We start from the raw sequence: 9,164 nt of genomic DNA on the forward strand, positions 1-9,164 counted from the left end.
GGCAGCTGCGACTTTTTGTCTTCCTTTTAAAATGTTAAAAACATAAATGTGCCTTTTTACTCCTGTTTGGACTATTCACACACACATCTGCGTGGCTCTGTTTCTCCATGAAGGAATTTGAAAGGTCAGCAATGGCAGTGACTTGAAAGGTAATGTCTTGTCATGCGTCTGTAGAAATACTCCTGCATGTCTCATCTGTACAGAAAGAACAACGTATAGTGTCCACTCTTTGGTCTTTGGATACCTTCTTAGTTAGCTATGGATCCCAGTGAGCCAAATTTTGGTCTCAGTTATTCTGGATTTACACCAGTGTAACTCTACTGATTGGTCCAGCAAATTTAGGATTTGGATAGCTGTCAGAATCACTTTTATAGGTGGGGGAAAGAGAGTTTTCATAGATTCCGACCTCATTAATGCTTCTTATAACAAGTTTGGAGGGGGAGGTGGAAATCCAGAGGAATACAACATCTCCAGAGAATATTCAGGTAGGCCCCAATGAGGGTATAGCATCATGTTTGGCAAATACACACCTGTAGAAAAGGAAAAAGAACATTGTTGGCACAAAAAGAAAATGGTTTGTGAAGACTGAAAATCTGGCCTCTCGTTTCCAGATGCTGTGTGGATCTTTGCACATGTGGCCCGGCCAAGTTTTTTTTCCCATTACTGCTTCTAGTGGCAAGGCTGAATATAGAAATTTGTGAGTGAGGTGGGACCCATTGGTGTGTCTCTTTGCATGCCAGTAGCCGGAATACCCTTCCACTTCACAACGCAGGTGCCTGAGGTCTGGGAAAAAGCAAACAGGGTTAGAGTGCTTTGAAATCAGTGGGAGCTGCGGGTGTTCAACACCTCTGAAAGCCAAACCGCACCAGTTCTGTCTCTTTGCAAGCTCCAACTGTGGAAGGCTTGGTCTTGGGACTGGGTTAAATCTTTATCCCCAGGCTTCTTCTCGCCCTCCTGCTTCTTTATAACGCAGGCATGTTTACTCTCGCTGCTGTCAAATTGCAGTGACTTGTTTGTTGGGGAATCAGAATGGGACAAATCATCTTACTTTTCTCTGGAGCCCAGTCTACTAGTTACCCACACAGGTTCAGGTACCAAACACAAGGTCCAATGGGAAATGGAAAGTGATCTAGTTTAACACTTTTAGTAGGATTTGCTTTTATAATTTCCTTTTCCAACCCAGAGATTAGCTACCTCCATGGATAATTTCATGCTGGAGGAATGTCAGTCACTAAGCTGTGGGCTGGTAGGTTACACTATTTCATTTTGCATTACACCTTTTAGCAATAGTAGTTTTTTCATACAATGGTCCTATTGGGTTCTGGGGAGGTCGGCAGGTGCAAGCTAAAGGACCTGTTCCCAGCCTGTGGGGAGGATCCACTGAGCCCAGGAACTCAAATAATTATGGGGGACATCAGAAAATAATACCAGGACAGGTGAGAAGGTCAAAGGGTCAAAACAAGGGAACCTACGATGGTAGTGGAATGCCTAGGTGCAGTTCAAAGAAATCCATGGCTAGAGATGGGCCAAATACAATGTTCAACCTGTGAGCTTCTTCCAAACACTAGGGCATTCAGGTAATGAGTAGAACCAAACGTCTTTCCCCATAAGGTTGAGTCCCTGACCTTCCTAGAAGCCATTTCCCACCTTTCCAGAAAGAGCCCTGGGGATCGCAATGGTGTGCTAATTACCTAATGCAATTACCTCTCTCTGCCTCTATTGCCAGGACAGATGTAACATCTTGGCTGCCCCCAGTATCCACCATAGACATAGGAAAGGTTGGTAATTGATGGTTAACGAGCCCCTCCTCTGCAGCAGCTGGGTGGGGCTGGCCATTCCTCATCTGCTCATCTCTCTGTTATGTGCTCACGGAGTGGAGAGTTTCTTCATCCCACAGCAGCAACTAACGCACAAGTGACTAGGCAGCACTGCACACGGGAAGCAGTTATTTCCACCACATTCAATGTTTTGTTATTTAGCACTGGCTGTTTCCAATGTATAAGCACTTTTCTGATTTTTCTGTTTGGTTTTTTTGTGTGTGTGTGCGCGCATTTGGCTGCTTTTTAACTGTTAAGTTTTATACTTCTGATCCTCTAGTGTAATTAAAGAACAAAGTAAAGATGGTATTTTATAAAATTATTTCACTTGGGCACTTTATTTTATTAAATCAATGTTTCTGTTCCCAGCAGGATATATTAATTCCCTGGTACACATCAAAAGCAAGTCCATTCAGGGAACTAGAGCTACACTACAGCTTAAAATGATACCAGAGAGGCCTGGGGTTTTCAGACTCAGATTCTGCTCCTACATTCACTGAATCCCATGTAACTTCAGGGCTAGCTGACTGTACTGATGTTATTTTGGCTTCAGAAGGGCTCACCCAGTCTGGCTTCAGGTGCCCCCATTCCTCAGTTTCCCTTCTGCTACAGTTAATAAACTTTCATCCTGCAGGCATTTTCCTAGTAACCCTCTGTTTCTGGATTCTGACTTATTCACAAAGTTCAAGCCAACTCAAGTTTTCCACCACTCTCTTACTGGCTAGCAGCCTTTGATACAGGGTTCCTAGCCCTGTCTCTGCTGAGGCTTCCCTCTAGCCTCCCTAGCTGGCTCCTGCTCTTTGCAAGCCTTCTGCATGGGAACCAAAGAGCATCTCCCACCTGTTTTCTCTGCATGAAACAGTTCACACAACCTTACTACTCTTTTAAATCTTTCCTCTGACTGGTCTTAGGTTGCATTTATATGCTCCAGCAGGCCTGGTTCCTAATCACATGCTCCCATCACATGGTCATTGGATTGAGAGGTGAAATAGTCACAGGTGAGGCTGAACTCAGAAATCTAGTAAAAAGACAGTTCACCCAGTGACACAGCCTTTACACAGGCGTAATTGAAAGCAGAATTTTGCTTTATGATAAGATCTTGGATGATCTATTTCTTTGGCATATACATTCCCATGTGAGCTCTGTGGGTGAAATTTGCTGTGGGGCAGGGAAACCATCAAAGACTTATGGATCACTTAAACCCTCAAAATAGAATTTATGCTGGACATAAGTGCTGCATGGACATTGTGCTGGGCCTCCACACAAGGATGAAATTCACCCCCATATGTATTTGAAGATTTGACCTTTATTTCCTCCATACTCTTAATTGTGAAGGAAGCTGCAGTGTTACCTGTCATAACCTTAACAGGCCCAAGTTCTGTTTAATCAGAAACTTCTAAAGGCTAAGCTTTGCCCCAGCTCATGAATAATTGAATAAACAGCAAAATGGTAGCAACCACCTCAGGATTGTTCAGGTGCCAGCTGTCTTTCTTTACTTACTATTAATTTATGTTTTATTAGCATTTCTGGTAGACAAGCTGACACTGTAACCCCAGTTGCTTATGAGCACTAGAGAAGCTTCCTTCCAATGACTGGCTTAATAAGAACAAATTAATGAAATACCAATTGGTCAGAGCGGTGGGCAAAACTCATGAGCCAGTGGACTGGGGCTTTCTGGATCTCAGTTCAATTCTCTACCTGTTCACTGTGACCTAGGACAAGGTCCTTAGGACTAGATTTTAAAGGTATTTCGGTGCCTAAAGATGCAAATATGTGCTTAGTGGGCTTTTCAAATGTGCCTAGGTGCTTATTTCAATGGGCTTTAGGGGCATTGGTTCCCCATCTATAAATTGGGGATAATACCCTCTTTCTCCCACCCTTTGTCTGTCCTCACTATTTCAATTATAAAGCTCTTCGCAGCAATGGCTGTCTCTTACTATGTGTTTGTACATTCTGGGCATAGATCTCAGCTAGGACCTCTCTGTGCTACTGTAATACAAAGAATAACGTGTTTACCATTTCCCCCATTGTCAGGGAATTTCTCCTGCAGTCGCGGATTCCTGCAGTAGAGCAATCATGCCACCATCTGACGGCTGTCAGGATCACTTGAATTGCCCGCTGCTGAAACCTTTCCAAAGCGACCCCCGCCCACATGCTGTGAGGTCACATGGATTATGTGTCGCCACTTGAGCTATCTAGGAGATAGAACCACATTGCAAAAGCGTGCTGATCACAAACAATGCAACTTTTAATCCTCAAAGTAATAATGTTATTTTACATTTATGGAGCACCTCTGCCATATAGGAATAGAATCATTAGTTGTCTTGAAACTGGGAATAACTCTTTCTTGGCTGAATCCTCACCCCCCTCTCCCATTTTCTCTCAGCCCTTTAAAAAATGACAATAAATACATTTTGCATCCTTTGAAATCAAGAAAATAATTTCTCTCTCATTGAAAGTGAACATGGGTAACACTGGAAATCAGAATCTGCTTCCTTCCACCCTCCCCCCGTCTAATTTACATCACTTTCATAATTCCGGAAAGGGGACTTGAATCGATTATAGGCACGCTGAAAGTACTGAGAGACCCCCACCCAGGAGAACAGAAAGGAGATTAGGCAAGGAGACCTTGCTTCGTTTGCACCGCTGCTTCCATTGTTTAGTGCTGCAGAAGAGTGAAGAACAATTGCAAAAGGAATCCAGAATAAATAAATAAAGGTTTAATGCACTCAAGCTGCAAACATGCCTCCTTTTACACCCTGTTACTTTAGGGTGTGAGGATAGAGAAGGCAGAAACTGACATAAAACAGATTTAATAGTTCTCTCTCTCTATTACCACTTCGCTATGTGTAGGCGCTTGACTGCAGTATCGCCCACCCCACACGTTCCAACATCATGAGTCAGGCCCTAAAATGTCATGCAACTAGCTTAAATATTATTAATTTTTTAAAAAAAATAATATATTTTGAGGGCTTTTTATTTCCCTGCTGGATTCTGAGCCTTTCAGGTGAACCTGCTTCATATTTTCCAGATTTTCTTTACAGTTATGAGGGCTAGAAACTTACTTTTTTTTTTCAATGAAAGCTGAGGGTCTCACATTATTACAGGGTTTTAAGAAAAAAATCAAATATCCTGAGACTTAAAAAAAAATTACAGCGTTGGCAGCACAGGGATTGTGCAAGTATTTTACATCGTGCACAGCTGGCTACCCACCACTGTTGCAGCAGGATATTTGTGAGTGGAGGATACATGTGGGTGGAGGTGAGGTTAAGACCTTGACATAGGCCTCCCCTCAGAGCAGGAGTGAATCGCTGGCCCCTACTGTGCTCACTTCCTACCTCTCAAGACTGTGGGCCTGTGGACAGAGAATGGGCGTGTCAGAATAGACATGGACTTACATGCAGCCCTAGCCCTGGTAACAGCTTGCTTTCTGCTCAAGTCTCACACTTGCTTCCAGGCAGGGATCACGTTGTGCCCATCCAGCAGTGCATCCATTAATGCAGAACTGGGTTCCCTCATCTTGCTAATATGCACAGCAATCTGCAACTGGAGGCAAATCCTCAATGTGGGGTAAACTGTCATAGCTTCATTGATTTTCATTGACAGTTTACACTAGTTGAGGACCTGAACCTCTGCACTGTGCAGGACCAAGCCCCATAAAGATCCGGATCTGATCCTGAATCAGGGGTTGTGCTGGGGCCCATCTCTCTTTCAAAGCAGAGACAATTCCTGAACAATGCTCAGTCATGCTCAGTAATGTTCCTGGAGAATCTCTCTGTGCAGCGTACTTCAGAGCAAGATAACTCTACTATTCTCTATCACATCTCCCACACAGCCAATCTCTGCAGCAGCAAAGACTTCAGCTTTCTAACCTCATTATTTCACCTTCAGGTGTGTTCTAACTTTGGTGAACATCAAGAATGGGAGCAAACGATGATCAGCTCAGAGAGTCAGATGGTATTTGTCTTTTAGCAAGCCTCAATACCCATCCTCCAATTTTCCAATTTAGGCCAATGAGAAATCGGATCAGGCAAATCCAATTTCAGCAAGGCATTAAGTCTGGAAAATGGATTAATACAGTAGTTGACAGCAAGAGCCATCACAGAGGTCAAATTGAGTTTGAGAGGACATCAAAGCATTTAGTGCTTATAGACTTAGCAGCGGGACTATGGTGCCAGTACAATATTTTTGACAGAAGATGACAACGGCACTGATGACACAGAGAGAGAGGGAGAGAGAGATTGGGGCTGATTCCTCACTACCTTATGCCAGATTTATACCAGTGTAACAGAGTGGAAAACTGGCTCCATTATTTCTCTTTTTTAGCCAGAATTTACATTTAGGGATTTTTAAAAAGTCTAACCAGCTGTTCTTCTCCTTGTCCTCAGCTTCCATTCTTAGCAAAGGCCTTGCACTAGAAGTTACAGAAGGAATAATACATAGCACTCTGTATTTTGTAATTTGATAAGAGGCGCCATCTAATTAAAATAGCCCACTACCAACCCACTGGCTCTAAATTGCAGAAACCAACATTTGGTCACACATGCAAACAGGTGTTTCCATCATCCCATTAAAAATCATTTCACTATTGTGGTAGCAAAGTTAGTTTAAAGGACATTAATTACAAAAGAACAAAACAAAAAACCACCAGTAAGATTTGTAAACACTAGTGGCCAAATACAACCCTAGAATGAGTCAGTGTAATTCCACTGAGCTCAGTGGAGTGGCATCTGCTTCCTTCAGAGCTATGTTTGACCTTGATTTTGGATCTGCTACTTTGTGCCTTCATTTGAGTGGGATCCTACTGCTCCTAGTGAATGCACATGCTCCACTTATGCAGTCAGTAAAATATACTTACCTGAAACTGACTGTGGTGTATTCCTTCATAACTAATACAGCCACAATCCTGAGCCCATTAATCTGATTAAGTCAATGATTTAAGGGGGAACCTTTGCTTCTGCCATATGAGTTTGCTGCTTTCGGATTAGTCCCTTCACAAAGGACAGTGGTCAGCTACATACAAATATGTAGCCTTTACCTTTGACAAACAATGACCAATTAAATAAGACCAAGTACTACCGGCAGCAGGGAGAGTCATCTGAGGACTGCCCTCTGGCTGAGCTGGGCTTGCCTCCTGGTTTCACCTGGGAGTTAACCCCCTGCAGGAAATCTGTCTCTTTATATATGTTGCTGCTGTTGGAGAAGCTGCCACTGTCATCTTCAATAATTCTGTGTCACAGGTCCTTGTGTAGCCCACTGGTGAGCGCGTGTTATGTGGCCCTTCTCTACTTGCTCCACAGAGGCTGTGAGTCTGGTACAGCTATAGAGCCTGACTCTTTAACTCCAGCTGCATTTAGCTCTGGAGTTCGCTGGTTCAGTGCCCAAGATGGTGGCCATCACATCTGCATCTCGCGTGGTGCATGATTTTTTGAGTGATGCTATATCAAATCCAATCTGGAAGAGAAACACTTATCTCATGGGCATCCTATTAGCTACAGGACAGCGGAAGAGACCTATTAAGTCACTAGCCCATCTCCTTGTAGCTGCAGGGTCAACCCATACTGAATATTGTTTTTGCCTCATTCTGTTTAGTTATAGAAGACCCAAGCAAGGTGAGCCCCACCCCTTCCCAAGTTCATTATTTCATACCCTCAAAGATTTCTCTTAGACAGAACGTTGCTCCTGAGACTCATCTTGCTAATTTCACCCCATTGCTCTGCCTTATACCCCATGGGCCACCACCTCAATCTGAAGGGAAATGAGAAAAGGTAGAACATAGAAAGAAAACACACTATTTTAATAAATAAATATTCTTTATTAAATTTAAATGTTACAAAACTCTAACAATGATTCTATACAAGCTTTCACTGTAATAGCCCACCAGCATACAGTTATTTGAATGGGGATGGGGGATTTCAACCATCTTTCTTTCTCCACAATCTGATTGGCTGACTGGCATAAGGAAGCTTCTACTATGTAATGAAAAACTAAAATATCAGCCATATGTAAACCTGAAAAGAAAATGAAATATGGAGTGGAAAAGCAATTGTCAAGTTGTGTTAGGTTGGTTTGGATCCTGGAATTCCTATTATGAAGGTGTAAATTCTGGATTGATTTCAATGAGCTTTGGATCAGGCCCTTACCCTAGTGTAAAGTAGGACTAACTCCAATTAAGTCAAGCAGTTATATGCGTATGAAACCTGTGAGAGTTCAAAATCTGGTCTTGAGTAAATGACGACACAAGGCGCAAGGCAGTGGAGAATCGGGCTCCATGGAACATCTATCAGTAGAGTGGGTATGAACAGAGCTATGTAAGTGGAAGGAGTCTAAGGACATATAATTTAGGCCACGCTCCATGTCACTTCTGAATTGGGTTGATCCTCTCTAACCCTGCTTTATGGGGAAGATCCCCAGCTGGTATAACTCAGAAACGTAGAACTAAAGTCAGTAGAGCTACACTATCTTATGCTAGCTGAGAATGTGGTCCCGGATTTATACAATGTTTACAACTAATCCAGAGGCTGCTGTGTATTCTTCATTTTAAGTTTAGGGAATATCTCTGGAATTGGTAATAACTCTGAAACTAGAATGATGTTTTCAGAGCAGCCACTGTATAACCCAAAGTATAGCTTTCACTTAGAAATGAAAAACACCACCTCTTTTCTGTGCTATGGCAATAACTGGAACACGCTCTTACAAAGTCTATTTAACAAATAGACTGACGTGTGGATTCATCTTTTAAACATGAACTGCAGCACAATATGAATCTTATTCTGTTTCCCCCATTTCCCTACATTTAGAAAACCACTAAAGCCACAGAAGAACAAACCAGTGAACTAATGAGAAGCAAGGACATTACAGTAAAAGGCCACAGAAAAATGAAAAGTGATTGCAAGTCTCCCATAGATATGATTAGACCTACTGCTTCAAAGGGAAAAAATACAGGTCTAGTATATTCAGTCATATTTTTTCCTGGTTTAATTTTTTGATTGCAAATAAACTAATCAATACATTTGTCCCTTTTTTTCCTGTCCATTATCCAACCTGCACTCTGCAGATATGGTTATTATTTGTAAGTATAACAAATCTCAGGCTCGAGGATGCCTATAAATTATTTTCTCTATCAGCTATTCACTAGTTGTGGTGTGCAACTGGCTTATTAGCTCTGGAGTAAACTCACACCATGCTTATCCCTTAGGATAGTCATAGATCATTTTTGTTTCATTCTACCAGCACTCATTACAAACAAATACTGGTGCTCTTATTAATATGAAAATTAATGAGCAAAATTCTGCCCTCTCATACCCACTCTTTCCAGACACAAAACACCTCTCAATGGCAGTGAAA

This window comes from Natator depressus, chromosome 21 (genome assembly GCF_965152275.1).
Source record: "Natator depressus isolate rNatDep1 chromosome 21, rNatDep2.hap1, whole genome shotgun sequence".
Taxonomy (NCBI): domain Eukaryota; kingdom Metazoa; phylum Chordata; order Testudines; family Cheloniidae; genus Natator; species Natator depressus.